This window comes from Bombina bombina, chromosome 3, assembly GCF_027579735.1.
Source record: "Bombina bombina isolate aBomBom1 chromosome 3, aBomBom1.pri, whole genome shotgun sequence".
NCBI lineage: Eukaryota > Metazoa > Chordata > Amphibia > Anura > Bombinatoridae > Bombina > Bombina bombina.
The window spans coordinates 853,472,086-853,489,479 of NC_069501.1; positions in this window are offsets into that span (position 1 = coordinate 853,472,086).

Below are 17,394 nucleotides of genomic sequence, written 5' to 3' on the forward strand. Positions count from 1 at the left end.
GGATGTCTTGAAGATGGACCCGCTCCGCGCCGGATGGATGAAGATAGAAGATGCCGTCTGAATAAAGACTTCTGGGGGTTAGTGTTAGGTTTTTTTAAGGGTGTATTGGGTGGGTTTTATTTTTAAGTTAGGGTTTGGGCTTGCAAAAGAGCTAACTGCCCTTTTGAGGGCAATTCCCATCCAAATGCCCTTTTCAGGGCAATGGGGAGCTTAGGTTTTTTAGATAGTATTTTATTTGAGGGGTTGGTTGTGTGGGTGGTGGGTTTTACTGTTGGGGGGGTTGATTGTATTTTTTTTTACAGGTAAAAGAGCTGATTACTTTGGGGCAATGCCCCGCAAAGGCCCTTTAAAGGACTATTGGTAGTTTAGGCTTTTTTTTAATTTTGGGGGGGCTTTTTTATTTTGATAGGGCTATTAGATTAGGTGTAATTAGTTTAAATATCTTGTAATTTGTTTATTATTTTCTGTAATTTAGTGGGGGGGTTTGTACTTTTGCTAATTTAATTTAATTGATTTAATTGTTGTTTATTTAGTTAATTTATTTAATTATAGTGTAGTGTTAGGTGTTAGTGTAACTTAGGTTAGGTTTTATTTTACAGGTAAGTTTTTATTTATTTTAGCTAGGTAGTTATTAAATAGTTTATAACTATTTAGTAACTATTCTACCTAGTTAAAATAAATACAAACTTGCCTGTAAAATAAAAATAAATCCTAAGATAGCTACAACGTTATTAGTTATATTATAGTTAGCTTAGGGTTTATTTTATAGGTAAGTATTTAGTTTTAAATAGGAATAATGTAGTTAATGATAGTAATTTTCTTTAGATTTATTTAAATTATATTTAAGTTAGGGGGTGTTAGTGTTAGACCTAGGTTTAGGGGTTAATACATTTAGTATAGTGGCAGCGACATGGGGGGTGGCAGATTAGGGGTTAATAAATGTAGGTAGGTGGCGTCGATGTTAGGGAGGGCAGATTTGGGGTTAATAATATTTAACTAATGTTTGCGAGGTGGGAGTGCGGCGGTTTAGGGGTTAATATGTTTATTATAGTGGCTGCGACATTGGGGGTGACAGATTAAGGATTAATAAATATAATGTAGGTGGCGGCGATGTTGGGGGCAGCAGATTAGGGGTTCATAAGTATAATGTAGGTGGCGGCGGTGTCCGGAGCGGCAGATTAGGGGTTAATAAGTATAATGTAGGTGGCGGCAATGTCGGGGGCAGCAGATTAGTGGTTAATAAGTGTAAGATTAGGGGTGTTTAGACTTGGGGGTTCATGTTAGGGTGTTAGGTGTAAACATAACTTTTATTTCCCCGAAGGAATCAATGGGGCTGCGTTAGTGTGTTTTACGCTGCTTTTTTGCAGTTGTTAGACTTTTTCTCAGCCGGTTCTCCCCATTGATTCCTATGGGGAAATCGTGCACGACCCCTGTCTTCCAATATTTAGCAATGCATGTTCTGGTGACCGTACATAGAATATTGAAAAAGGTATTTAAGTGTTTGTTATATAAGGTGTTGTGATCGCATACCCCCCAACTGTCCCGATTTTCGCGGGACAGTCCCGATTTTAGGGGTCTATCCCCCTGTCCCGGGTTGCTAGCCATCTGTCCCGATTTGCCGTAGGCATTAAAAAAAAAAAAAATGTTTTAAATTCTATTGGGCCCATACTCAGAAGCAGCTGGCTTTGCTCTCACGGGGTTAGATACCTGTTAGATTCCCTGTGGAAAAAGAATGGTGTGTGGGTTAAGCAGGAGTAAGAAGGCTGTATACATAGACCACGGGTAATGGTGACCTCTCTAACCTACCTCTGGTAGTGATGATGTCTAACCCCTGATGATAATAGTAGCATGCCTTCAGTTTTATACAATGAGCAGTGCTAATACCAGGGTAATGAACAGTGGCAGCCGCAGACTGCCAGCTAATGTGCTTGCCAACCCCAGGACCCCAGTAGTGTAGTGTGTGTGTCTATCTGTATCCATAACTGTGTGTGTGTGTATCTGTATGTATAAGTTTATGCTATGTAGTGTGTGTGTGTCTGCATGTATAAATGTAAGCTATGTAGTGTGTGTATGTGTATCTGCATGTATAAGTATGTATCTGCATGTATAAGTGTATGCTATGTAGTGTGTGTGTGTCTGCATGTATAAGTGTATACTATGTAGTGTCTGTGTATCTGCATGTATAAGTGTATGCTGCATGTATAAGTATATGCTATGTAATGTGTGTATCTGCATGTATAAGTGTATACTATGTAGTGTCTGTGTATCTGCCTGTATAAGTAAGTGTATGCTATGTAGTGTGTGTGTATCTGCATGTGTAAGTGTATGCTATGTAGTGTGTGTGTATCTGCATGTGTAAGTGTATGCTATGTAGTGTGTATCTGCATGTATAAGTGTATGCTATGTAGTGTGTGTGTATCTGCATGTATAATTAATGAATTATTAAATGTCCAATTAAGATAAAAATATTTAGCAATGTCTTTGCAAAGGCTAATTAAATACATAGCTCACATAGCCATACCAGTGGTTTGAGCTTGTGTTTGATTTGCTGCCTAAGAATATTATAATATATGACTTTATTTAGAATTGTATTTATATTACTTTGGTCTTATGATTTGTAAGCCCCCCCCCCACCACATTTCAATTTTTTTGCCACGGGGGGGGTCCCTCTTTTGAATTTTGAAATGTTGGGAGGTATGTGATCGTGTAAGAGAGCTTGTTGTATAGTGAAATTGATCTCCTCACCTATCAGACGACCCATAAAAGAAACCAATCTCATCCAGATCGCATTGACCCCAGCGCAGTCCCACCACATATGGCGATATGTGCCTACCTCCCGCACCCTCGATAGCATAGTTTTCTGCCTTGTGTGGACATATGTGCGGTCTTAACCGGTGTCAGGTACCATACTTAGTATAATTTTAAAGGGATTTACACCCCCAATTTTGTATTTCAAATCTGGGAAATCCTTCTAGAATGCTGAATGCTTTTTTGTACACATGTGGCTCTCAGGATCCTCAAGCTCAAACCCCCCCTTATAAAACTATAAACACTTCTCTTACTCAATACAGATTAAAGCAAAAGATCAATATAATAGCAATCTATACTGTAATGTAAACTATTACAGAATGACACTTGGCTTGTTTAATTTGAAAATCCAACAATAAGTGTAAGAGCAAAAAACAGTAATGATGATGAAATGTTTATTTATTTTTAAAATATTAAAAATGAAAAATGGGGGGGGGGGGGGCGAAGACCGGACGCATACAGCAAGAGCTCTCGCTCTAGATTCAGATATTAGGGGTGAAAATATAGGCTAGCACCCTACTTCACAGCTTTACCGAAGACCCCTGCCAGTTTTAATCATAAAGTATCTGGTCCAGTGAGTTTGGGACCCTATTTATCTCATTTACTCCCAATCTAAGCCCTGTAACACAGCCATTCAGAAGTAGATCGCTGGCGCAGTTAATGGCAGACTTGTGACAGCCATACCAAGACTTACAACTCACAATACCCACGCAGTGACTTCCAACTTGCTCTTAGCTAGCTAAACTGGGTTGTTGAAGCAGCCGCAGTGGTGATAACGGCTGCGGTCTCAGACACTCTGTTAAGGAAAATGGCGATCGAGGTGGACTGTCATTAGCTTTGAGCTTTATTGAGGCCTCCCACCGGCTCCTAAAAGCGCTTCTGCCTAGGATTTCTACCAAGCCAATCCATAGATTCATACCTGCAGTCCAGGCAATACGAGGAAACGATACTCTCAAAGCAGCAGAAAATTGCCTAAATGCAGCCACTAACACGCACCAAGCAGCAGTGGAAGCTACACCTCGCATTGTACAGCAGACCGTGTGGATTCCGACCCAGAGATGGAGGATGGTAGGTCAGCAGGGACTCTGTCTTTCTTATGCTTTTGGAACTCCCTGCGTGCTTAGTTTTAGCAGCAGCCCTAGAGCGGCATTGAAATCTAGCTTAAAGAATGACGTACAGCTGTCCCACTCGTATGGGAGATGTTGGGAGAACCCTAGGGCTCTAGTAGCAGCAATCTGTTTTTTTACCTGCCCGCACAATTATATCTGCCTATGGAGGCTCGTATGGTGATCAGCGATATGTGGGGAGAGCTCTGGCAGTTAGCTTGGAGATCATCTTCAGCCTTGCGATCTGGAGTGGGATGAAGGACTCTGCCTTTTCTTATACCGCGTTGCTGCACTGACTCTCACTCAGATGGCGGATTTCCCTGAGAGACTTTGGCCCCTAGTTATCAAGCCGTCAACCTCAAATACGCTGGAATTCCGCAGCGTAGTTGTGGCGAGGCTGATTCGCCTTAGTTATCAAGCCCTACACACCGGCAAAAGTAGAATTTAGTGACGTAAGCTTCGATCTGCCGGACTCAGTCCGACACAGATTGATTCTAACGTCACTCCAGATGTTCCGCACACAAGTTCGGCACAATCTGACTACTTTTGCTAGTTATCAAAAAACTAGCAGGTACGCTCGGCACTTTTCCGGCCCAGCGTACCTGGTTTTCAATCCGCCGCCCTAGAGGCGGCGGATCCCATAGGAATCAATGGGAGTCTGACCATAGCGAAAGTTCATGTTCGCTGCTGCCCGACATCCCATTGATTTCTATGGGAAATGTCTGCACCTAACACCCTAACATGTACCCCTAGTCTAAACACCCCTAATCTGTCCCCCCCCTACACCGCCGCAACTAAATACATTTATTACCCCCTAAACCGCCACTCCCGGAGCCCACCGCCACTGTAATAAACTTATTAACGCCTAAACCGCCGCTCCTAGACCCTGCCGCAACTATAATAAATATGTTAACCTCTAAACTGCCACTCCTGGAGCCCACCGCCACCCTAATAAACGTATTAACCCCTAAACCGCCGCTCCCGGACACCGCCGCCACCTATATTAAACGTGTTAACCCCTAATCTGCCCCCCTACACCGTCGCCACCTATAATAAATTTATTAACCCCTATCCTGCCCCCCCTACACCGCCTCAACTATAATAAAATTATTAACCCCTAAACCTAAGTCTAACCCTAACCCTAACACTCCCCTAACTTAAATATTAATTAAATACATCTAAATATTATAACTCTTATTAACTAAATTAATCCTATTTAAAAATAAATACTTACCTTTAAAATAAACCATAATGAGTTCAGGCAGCCCAATCCGAATACAAAATATCTTTATTTGCGGACGATATTTTGCTCACCATTACCAAGCCACTCATGTTGCTTCCTAATTTACATTTGTTACTGAGTGAATTCTCAAATATTTCGGGATACAAAATAAATGTGGAAAAAAGCGAGCTCCTCCCGGTGGCTATCCCCCCACACACACGGAAAATAATAGAACTTAACTTCGAGTTTCGGTGGGTTCCCAAAACAATCAGATATCTAGGTATCAATCTCCCGGTACAGATGCAATTTTTGTATAAATACAACTATACTCCACTCCTTAACCAATTTAGAAAAGACATTTTGAAGTGGCGGATGTGTGGCTTTTCCTGGATGGGAAGAGTAGCGCTGGTCAAAATGAACATGCTCCCACGCATATTATATCTTTTTCGGGCTCTCCCCATTAAATTGGTCAAAACAGATTTTAGTAAAATACAGGCTGAAATATTAGCTTTTATAAGAGGGCCGAAGTCAGCCAGAATAGCGAAACAGGTGGTCTGTAGGAGTAGAGCAGTGGGGGGAGTGGGAGCCCCAGATCTCTTGGAATACTATAAAGCCGCCAGACTAGCCCAGGACCCCTGCCTCCTGAGAAGGTCGGAGGAGGCCACCTGGGTGTTCTTGGAGATGGAACTGGGGGGATGGGAGGAAAGGGACTCAATTCTATGGGACGCACAAACTACTCACCCAACTAAGGCACATCCTAAGACATATACCACGGACTTGACCATAAAGACTTGGACACAGACACTTAAAAGAGCAGACTTGTTTCCTGAATTCTCTTTACTGACACCAATTAGATGCCTTTTATCAGGGGACTCTCGCAGACTAGTGGCCAAATGGGAAAACAAAGGGCTCTATAGAGTAGCGGATGTGATACAGGGGGGACAGTTGCTTCCTTTTACCCAGTTACAGACAAAACTGATTCCTATAAAGCTCCACTGGTACCTATATCTTCAATTTCGCTCCTCCTTGCATTTAATCCTGAAAAACTCAAAAAGGGGACAACCTACGGTGTTAGAGACCTACGGCGCAAGTCTTACAAGGACCAAACACAATATCTCTAAAATATACATAACACTACAGACACCTCCAAATAGAACTAAATCCACGATAATGGTAAAATGGGAGAAGGACTTGAATATAAGTAAAGAAGTACAGGAATGGGAGGAACTATTCCAGGTAGCTGATAGGGGATTAATTAGTATGGATCTAAAGGAAAATGTCACGAAGACTCTATTTAGATGATATCTAACCCCAATGAAGATGGCTCATATGCAGCCAAATGGCAGCAACTTATGTTATAGAGGGTGCGGGGAATTGGGATCCTATAAACACATGTGGTGGGAATGTAGGGAGATACAGGGGACGTGGCAAAAAATCTCTGCCCTTATTAGCCAAATACTGGAGGAAGAGGTCACACTCACTATCCAACAAGCATTGCTACACGAACACATAGATAGATTCCATAGATATATCAATACACTCATCAGAATTCTGTGCACAGTGACAAGGGTTTGCATTGCAAAATACTGGAAGATAGGATCACCACCCCCATGGTCGGAAATATATAATAAAATCTGTCACCTATACTATGTATGAATATGCAACAGATATGTTAAATAATAGGGCCTCTTTTCAGAAGATATGGTACTACTGTTTTAGTAATTCGACACTTCCCAGAAGAGAACATGCTGGCCGACCTGATCCCTAGAAACTGGGTCTGAGCATCTCCCGTAGGCCTCGGAAGATCGCTGGGAGTGGGGATACTATTTCCTCCCTCTCTTCCTCCCCCCCCCTACCTTTTCTAAAGCCGTTTAACTTGAAAGGAGTTTTAAGGAAAATTACTTACTTTAATCTAAATGTTTATTTGATCATTACTAGAATTAAGAACTTATCACCCTACCTTATTTTTTTATTTCTTGTCTTGTTTTTACTGTTCTATTATTGAGTAACAAGCTCACATGATGATAATTCTGTAACAAACTATCTGGAACAATCTCCAAAATACAGAGGATCAACTTGAAAAATTCTGAAAACTGATGTCCTGTTCCAGAGTCCTCTACATACAAAGATATGTCTCTTTGGAAAAATGAAATGTATTGGGATGTGGGGGAGGATGGAGGAGGATATTATTTGGATGTATCGGGATTGTTATCTCCTATTATCTTGATGTTTGTGTTTCTGGAGAAATGGTTGATCATCTTATGTATTGTAAGTAAACAAGAATTAAGTTACCAATAAAAAATATTTAAACATAAAATAAACCCTAAGAAAGCTACAATGTAATTAATAATTACATTGTAGCTATTTTAGGATTTATATTTATTTTACAGGTAACTTTGTATTTATTTTAGCTAGTTAGAATAGTTATTAAATAGTTATTAACTATTTAATAACTACCTAGCTAAAAGAAATACAAAATTACCTGTAAAATAAATCCTAACCTAAGTTACAATTAAACCTGACACTACACTATCATTAAATTAATTAAATAAATTACCTACAAATAACTACAATTAAATACAATTAAATAAACTAACTAAAGTACAAAAAATAAAAAAATAAGTTACAAACATTTCAAAAATAATACAACAATTTTTTAGCTACTTACACCTAATCTAAGCCCCCTAATAAAATAACAAAGCCCCCCAAAATAAAAAAAATGCCCTACCCTATTCTACATTAAATAGTTAACAGCTCTATTACCTTGCCAGCCCTTAAAATGGCCTTTTGCGGGGCATGCCCCAAAGAATTCAGCTCTTTTGCCTGTAAAAAAAAAAATACAACCCCCCCAACATTAAAACCCACCACCCACATACCCCTAATCTAACCCAAACCCCCCTTAAATAAACCTAACACTACCCCCCTGAAGATCATCCTACCTTTAGCCGTCTTCAGCCAGCCGACCACCGATGGAACAGAAGAGGAGATCCGCAGTGGCCGAAGTCTTCATCCAAGGGGCACTGAAGAAGTCTTCGATCCGATTGAAGTCATCATCCAGGCGGCGTCTTCAATCTTCATCCATCCGGAGCGGAGCCATCTTCAGACGAGCCGACGCGGAGCCATCTTCTTCCACTGATGACTGAACGACGAATGACGGTTCCTTTAAGTGATGTCATCCAAGACGGCGTCCCTCGAATTCCGATTGGCTGATAGGATTCTATCAGCCAATCGGAATTAAGGTAGGAAAAATCAGATTGAAGTTCAATCGGATTGGCTGATCCAATCAGCGGTTTAGGGGTTAAACAATTTATTTAGTTGCGGCGGGGTACGGGATCGGCAGGATAGGGGTTAATACATTTATTATAGGTGGCGGCGGTATAGGGGGGCAGGATAGGGGTTAATAGGTATTATGTAGGTGGTGGCGGTTCCGGGAGTGGCGACTTAGGGGTTAATCAGTTTATTAGAGTGGCGGTGGGTTCCGGGAGCGGCGGTTTAGGGGTTAATACATTTATAAGAGTTGCGGCGGGGTCTAGGAGCGGCGGTTCAGGGGTTAATAACTTTATTTAGTTGCGGGGGGCTCCGGGGGCGCCAGTATAGGGGGTAGAACAGTGTAGTTTAGTGTGGGTGCTTAGTGACAGCTTGTCAATAAAGCTGTAAAAAAGCCGAAGAGCAGCTAGATCGGATAAGTGATAACTATCACAGTCCGCTGCTCATCACCCCGTACTTGGAGCGCGGCTTTTTGACAGCTTTATTTATAACTTTGGCGAGATTTTTCAGGTCCGCGGTGGCGATGGTAGGCAAGCTTAGGCGGGCATATTGGGCCAGCGAAGGCAGGTAAGTAGACACGTTGATAACTAGAGGCCTTTGTGTGACACTGGACATACTACCACAGATGTGCAAAATTGACTCAGAGTTCTATTACAGTTTAACAACATGCTGTCTAGATTTTAGTATTACCCTGATAACTATGTCGCTATACATTAATATTATACACTGCTTGTATCCTTTAGCAGACCGTTGCATAACTATAGGCTACCCTGGGGTCTAAACCAGCTCTTCCTTGGAACTTTAGTTTCTAAGTTGGTCGAGTATTTTTTGTTATTTGCTGTAATTTTAACTATAGAGATGCGTTAGCTATATCTGTTTTCTTACAGGTTATCTGCAAGCTTATTTGTTGTGCCTGTTAACTATTATTTCTCCACAGGAATTATTAATATATGATGATTGTGGTGTCTGCTATATCAGAGGATACTTAGTAATGTGGTTAGAATCATATCCCCATAATCTGCTAAATAGGTTAGTTCTCTTCTAATAGGAACCATTATGACCCTACAGCTGACAGACACAAGCGCTTCAGATGCGGAATTGGTTAATCCTCTGTGGGGACATATCCTTGCATTCATATTTTGTATGATAATAAACAGTTAATCTGCTTAGATAACTTATGTTGCCAGGTGTGTTTATTAGGTTTCTGGTTTTAAGTTTTGGTACAGATGCATGTAAAGTATGTTCATTATATTTGTTAGTCATATTATATACTAGATGATTGTATTCCTAAATGCAGGAAGGTAAAACATAGCATAACTTACCTGGTGGTAAATCTTGTTTAAAATGGTTCACCTTCCCACCAGATTATGCTTATATGTTTGTGTTTTACAATTTATATTTTGCGTGGGTTTACAGGGTATTGAGGCCACAATCAATAGCACTCTCACCAGATGTTCAACACTTCATCATACAGACCAATTTTTTAACTTATACATTAGCACGCTAATTGGACACTTCCATTGTATTAATATTTGACCAACTTTTTTTACACGATTAATAGCACATAAGCCTAGACATCACAGTACATCTTCATACCTGGATACACCTTTTTTATTTGCTATTAGATGCCGCTGATTTCTATGCTGAATATATTATCGCCTCTCTTGGGCAATCTGCTATTTTGTTTTATTACTGCAAACCACCTTGCCCATGCATATTTTGAACGAGCTCTCCACATGTTGGGACAACACATCTTAGAAGCTCTTTTAAAATAATATTTAGCAGAATGTCCTTTAACTTTCAGGAGAACCATGAGTGTATTTACTTTTTGAATGAGGATATGGCAATAACATTAGATCCATGTACTTTTTTTAAATTTATTGGCACTTTATATAACCGGTTCTAATACTTCTAAGTGATGTTCCTACCAAGCATTAGGAGCTGTGTGGGTGCAGCCCCTTACTACTTATACACCAAATTTTTTTCCCTTTGACACATATATGAGAGAACATCTAAACATCTATATATAGCTATGGGTTTACTCTATAATATTGCTGAGAGCCTGGACATGCAGGGTCTGCGGACTAAAGTTAAAACACATTTCCCCTTAAGAACCTATCTACTCTTTAACATAGCTGGTCCACTGGTCACAGGGTATGGGGCCCATGCCCGAGTGATGGGGTCTAGTTATCTATGAATAGTGGGTTACAAACTTAGATTTATTGCAGTGCCCTTATGGTTGCATTCTGGTTCTTTACTAAATTAGCTTTTAACAAATTACGGAAGTTCTAGGAATATAGACTCCCTATCTCCGCTGGTTTAATTAAAGGGGCTATAGAATATTGTAACTAATGATATTGATGTTAGCTTGAACCGTCATGGGATCTATGTGTCTAATTGGTATAACTTATCGACAGCAACCACTGAGCAATTTTTAGCCTTCATTACTATCTGTCATAACAGCCTCTAGCAATTAAATACTGGTAGAGGAGACTTGAGTGTTTCATTCGATAGAGGCAGTGCCTATAAGATTACATCTTCAGACTGGCAGTCTAATGGGGTGCTATGTAGTTAATAGCACAATACATACCCCATAGATTATATACCACACTTCTATAACCACCTCCCCCCCTTCATAATATACCTTCTAGACTAGGAGGGTTAAATATGCGGCTTATCTAGCCTATGCCGCACCTTCACAACTTTCAATACTACCTACAAATTGAGTTAACGCTCTTAAATCCAATGCTACTGTTCATTATATTCTCTCTAAATTATATTACATTATATTGTATCATATTATTCAAAAAAGAGGTTTCAATTTTGTTTGTTTCTTATTATAATTGCTGTGTTATTCATTATTCTACAGGAAATTAGGCAAATGTATTACTTTGCGCAATGTCCATATCCTTTGTCTCAATGCCTTAATCATAGAGAACATGTCATTGAATAGACATATTGCATGTATATCTAATCTTTGTACAACATAATAACCTCAATAAAAAAAAAAAAACATTATCAGGCAAAGTGTTAATCTGAAGAGTGTGTAATTATAGTGTGGCAGACTCAGATTTACCACGTGTGCTCAATGGGCTCATATATTGCGGCTTCTCAGGCGTATCATAGCCAGTGCCTCACCAAGCCTCTGACCTCACACAGCATGTCAATACTAGGCACAGAATCTCTGCCATTAAGAGTATAGAAAATACCAAAAAGGTTATGTGAGGTGGAGGTATAGCTAGTTGTATTATTTAGTCTATCCCTGCAAGTATATAAACACTGTCTGTGATATGTCCCCTATGCTAGAACACATGTATATAAGATGATAACGTTTACTTATAAGAATGAATAATGAAAAACAAACATGTATATAAAACGTGATTACATATACATGGCAATGTGATGTACGTCTAAATTTCTCATTGAATAACGAACAAGACATACTGGTTAAAGTGGACTGCAGAAGAAGTGCCTCAGAAGAGGGGGAACTTCCATTGGTGCAGCAGGTGAAGTGGCACCGGGGCCCAAAGTGCTTGGGGGGGCCCTATTGCAGCCAGTCTATATATGAGCATGTGCAGTGTTACAATCCTAATGCCCGCATCATCAATCCAGTGTTAAGAACACAGCCAAAATCGTGATATATAGTATGCTATAGTAGCACAAAGGTAGAAGTTGTTAATACAAGTATCGCTGTAGGATGGCTCCGATATCAGCAAATTTTTCAGAGTTTAAGCTCCTATAAATGTGCTACCGTTCAAGATCGCTGTTTTCCGGACCACGCTCCTGTTTAGAATTTTTTACTTAGGTTTTTTTTTATTTGGGGGGGTGGGGGGGGGGTGTAGTGTTAGGGTGTTAGTGAATTTTTTTTAAACATAAGAACTGATTGGGGGGGGGGGATAATCTCATGAATATTCAGTTTCCACTTTAACAAAAATGGACTTCGGTCACAATCTTTTCCCGATATTGTCTCCCGGATATCAAGGTTTTTTTTTTGTCAGCTTTGGTTGTTAAGTTTATGTTGGATTGTTGTGAGTCAATAATGTGCATTCAGGACAAAAAATCAATCAAAAACTTGCAATTGTGATTGGCTTAAACTGAAAAAAGGGCTTATCAGTACCAAAAAAACTATCAATAATGATTGTCTGATACATTGTGATCAACCCCATTATCACTTGGTATCATTAAAACAGTAAAATATGAATAGGTTCCAAGTTTATACCATGAAACATGTTCACATGTAAAATAATAATTTCTAATTGTTTGTTCTTGTATATTATATGGAACGTTGTAAAACTATTAAGTATCTATTAACACAAATAATAAGGAAAGAGTTAATTGCAAACATGTCATAAACTGAGCTTATTTGGAAACTATAACGCAAACCTGTCCACCCAGGATTGCGGAATGTGAGCAGCATATTGCAGCAATACACTGCCCGTATTTAACAATGCACAATGTCTGCTTGTTAAATGCCAATGCACACTAGTAGTGGTTGTCAATCTCCTCGTAGGGCGAACGTACCCAGGGTGATTTAATCCACCAGCTAATTGTTGGCATACTGGTTAGGAAGCGAGCCTGCAGTGATCGAACCCCAGAGCTGCATACGCAACTTGATATATGGGGGGGCGATATATAAACCATTGATAATATTCTGTTTTACCATTCGTTTTTTGTGTTTTACTTTTTTTTAGAGCTGCAAAAAGCCTGTGAAAGCACCTGTTACGTATAGTTAGTTGTCTGTTTACCCAATTCAGTTTATACTTGTATGTACAGTTGGGTGGCCAATTGTATTAAAATGCAATTCACAGAGACTGGAATATAGTTTTTATGGATGCTGAAATTAGCTGAGCAGATTTTTTTTTTTTTTTTTTAAAAGATTGTAATATGCCCCGTGGTTGTCTATAACCAGATTAGTTTTGGATGCACAGTTAATAACATTGTTGAGAACTTTTGTGGACTGCACTTAATAGGCTCAATGGTATCTCATATATCCCTGACAAATTCATTTTTACATGTTTATTCCATGTCAATAAGCTTTTAAGAGTAAGCATTCGAGCCTTGCTTTTAAACCTCTTTTTTTTTTTTACAAGCCACACAAAGTCATAAAAACGTTTAATACATAATTACCTTTTACACTTGCCTACCTAAGCTTTAAAGTGAAAGTAATGAATTGGTTATGTATTAATCTGTGCAAACTCCTGCTTTCCTTTTAGATATGTCGTTTCCTTTTAACTTGGTGTCAATCATTGTGTTAATAAAAATGGATAAAATCCATTCTGTTTATAAATAATACAGACATACAAAGAAGTCAATACTCTATATGATTTGTCATTTTTCAGAAGAGTGAATGGGATTTAAATTTCACAGAATTAAAATGCAATGCACTATTAGAAAAGTGCCTATAAGTAACATAGATAAAAATCATAATTTATTTTCACAAAGCTCAATATATTTCCGTAGATTACTGGATTTACATATATTATCGAGAAGCTGTAGACAAATCATTCTTATTTTTTTTCTAAGCAAAAATATACTTTTTCTGATTCTACAAAAAATTATTCACTGACCTCTAAATTCTCACACACATAACAAAACAATATGAAAAATGTATATAATTTATTGTTTCTATAAAAAAAAAAGAAACATAATCTGCACAAATTCTCAGAATTCAGCAAGTAAGTACACATTTCAGTTCTCAGTAATTACTAATTACATTAAACTGGACGAGAATAAAAGATATTTGGGATAACTTCTACTGAAATGAATAGTCTAAGGGTGGTGGGGGAATCAGACTTGGACATCCTTGCCCATGTGCTTAGAGTAGTAAAAAGAGAAATGATACCTGCGCTGTAGATGCGTTAATAAAAGCAAAACAGTAAAATTAAAAAAGAGGATCCTTATACCTCTATAGCAAAGAAAACACAAATATTCTCAGGAAAGTGAAAAAATTGCTTGCTTAGAGCAGTGTTTCTTAACCCCATTCCTCAGGACCCTTAACAGGCCAGAGTTTCATTATATCTTAACTAGAGCGCAGGTGAAATAATCATCTGAAGGGTGAGAGCAGATTAGTAACCATGGTTACTGATCAGCTGATTATTTAACCTGTGCTCTAGTTAAGATATAATGAATATCTGGCTTGTTAGGGGTCCTGAGGACTGAAGTTGAGAAACTCTGGCTTAGAGGAATATGGCTGCACCTCTCTGATGAGGCCCACAGAAGGCCGAAACGATTGTCTGGGGTTGTTATGTTCCTTTTTCGGAGGAGGATTGCCTGGTATTTCGGGGCTGGATTGACCTTACTTGGTGGGATCAGACTGATATGGCTTCAGAAAGTTCTCTTCTGTGAAAAGCACAACTCTGGCTAAAAGAGGCTGCTCCTAGGTGGTAACTCACATAGAACAAGTTACTGAGCTTTAGAAATAGGTTAGGGGGTGGCAGAGTTTAGCATAAAGTGACAGGTATCTCTTATTTATCTTTTATATAATCGCAACTAAATGCTTAAATTATTAAAAGGAATACATGTTGTGGTTGTCTGGTTTAAGGAACATACACAACTAGTTAAACTAATTGTAACAGAGGATACCAATCCAGTTTAAGAAAAGAACCAGTTCCACAATAGTATAGTACCGGTAAGCTCTGCTAGAACAGAGATTATAACAATATTAAAGTGTTCCATATCATTCATACATTTACACTTTATTGTTATCAACTAGGAACATACACACATACAGTAGCAAGGCCTACCGTGTTAAAAACACTTAAGCTCTGTGGATTGCACAATCGCAATATGTACTACAAAAAGTAATCTGTAACTATTAACCAGTCCTCAGCTCCATAAATTCTTAGAAGTAAACTAAGCCCTTACAATCCGAGGGCTACTTTAATATTACTTATATTGCTAGTAAGGACCAGAGGCTGTGATATTATCTTTAAGTTAATGGTCACATTACTTTTACCCACAAGAGCAAGCTGATTAAAAAACAGACAGGAGAGACCAAGCTACTCCTGACGGACCTCTGACGCGTGTTTTCACAAACCGCTTCCTCAGAGGGGATCCGGGCCGCTGCTACTCAGAAGTGGTATATTGAGACTATTTTGCCCACCTCTACGGATCATTGGTCATTACGGTAGGTGCTGTCTGCCTAGGATTGGATGAATAGACTGTCAATCAATCAGTGCAATTCAGACGCCTCCCTTGTTGATCGTCATGAAGTGGGGTGTATACAAACAAATGTGTCATAGTTAATATCGACCAATCCCCTAGTTCATGAGTCATATCTTGAATGGTGTGTAATAATGGACGGTTGTCATTGGAGGATCATGTAAACACAACATCGATCATGGTGCAAAAGCAATTGCGATATTGATACAAGAGTGTAAAAGCGTCCACAATATAGTTTGCACGATTTATACATACGAATAAATTGTTTTAGTGATAGAAACATGATATGCTGCAGGGTCTTTGTTACACTAAGTGTAATATCTATTACGATGTTTTCCAACTCCAGCATAACGGACCTTAATGTCCATATAGGGATTTTTTAACAGCCATCTGTAGTCAATGTTAAAAAGCATCATGTGTCAATGAAAGATTTCTGTATATTTCAAAGATATTAATACTGATCTCGCTTCTATAGTATTTAGTGAATCATGGGATCAAACAAGATCAAATTTTCAGATTCCAGCTTAACGAACCTCAATGTCAATATGGGCATTTAATAACAACCATCTGTGGTCAATATTAGAAAGCAACATGTATCAATAAGAGGTTTCTATATATTTCAAAGATATTCATACTAGATCTCACTTCTATAGTACTTAATGGATCATAGGATCAAGTAAGAATTAAGGCAAACCCTACTCTGTGTACAGCTATACCCCGAGGGTTATATCACCCAAATATTCAAATAAATATTAGTAGGTCTATTTAGGTCTCTACATGGTAACCTGTATAAGTTGGTATAAAACGTGTATTAAATAATATTTTCGTATGAAAAATAGGTGAATTGATAATCACACATCTATATAACTGATATCTATAATAAAAGTAAAAAAGCAAGAAAAAGAGAATTACATACTCATAAGTGTTGGAAGTGAGTGGGAAACAATTAAACAGTTTTCAAGTGTTGTAAAATAAATAAACAATCATTTCTGTGACAGACACAATGAATTTGAAGTGCCTTGTTCATAATATGCAAAGAGTGAACATAAAAATTCTTCATAAAACGATCAATTGTGATAAGGTGTGTACTCAAAGTTAGTACAATAGTGTTATATTTATGTTAGTTAAATTAAAAGAAAATATCTATTGGTGCACCTGTAAGCTGCTTGTTCAGCTGGCCATTATGTGACAGTGTCGACGTGAGCAATATTAGATAAGTGACGTGGCAATTTTAAGAGAGCCAACAGATTGCTTAGTAATAAAATTTAATCATTAGCTATTAGTGGTATATGCTGATTATAGGCTTATAATTTGAATTTTTTATACCTAATCACCCACACGTAACCAGAAAGATAAATTATCCAGAAATATGTGTTGTAGTGCTGTTTTATGAAATAAGTACCATGAGATATTCCAAAGGGTAGGTACATTTGCTTAGGCATAAATGTTTGTATGCCAGCCTTATAGCGTGATACGACAGGGGTATTGTGATTGTACTATACGTATACAAAGTAATTGTTGTAATCATTCATCCCATTCGGTTTGACCTGTATTAAGTGAATAGATCCACTTGCATTCCATTTTTACAGTACTTTTTCAATATTACCACCCCTGATACCCAGAGATGCTTTTTGAATTAATGTGTATTCAAATCTTTGGTTGAACTCTTATGATGTATAGAAAATGTTTGGCAACTGAGGTTATTTTTTGCCATTATTTAGATCTCTCTGTGCTTTGTTAATATTGTAAGCATATTGCAGAATGCGTATTTTGACCTCTCTAGTTGTCATGCCAACATAGGTCATCTGGGAAGGACAATAGAGTGCATAT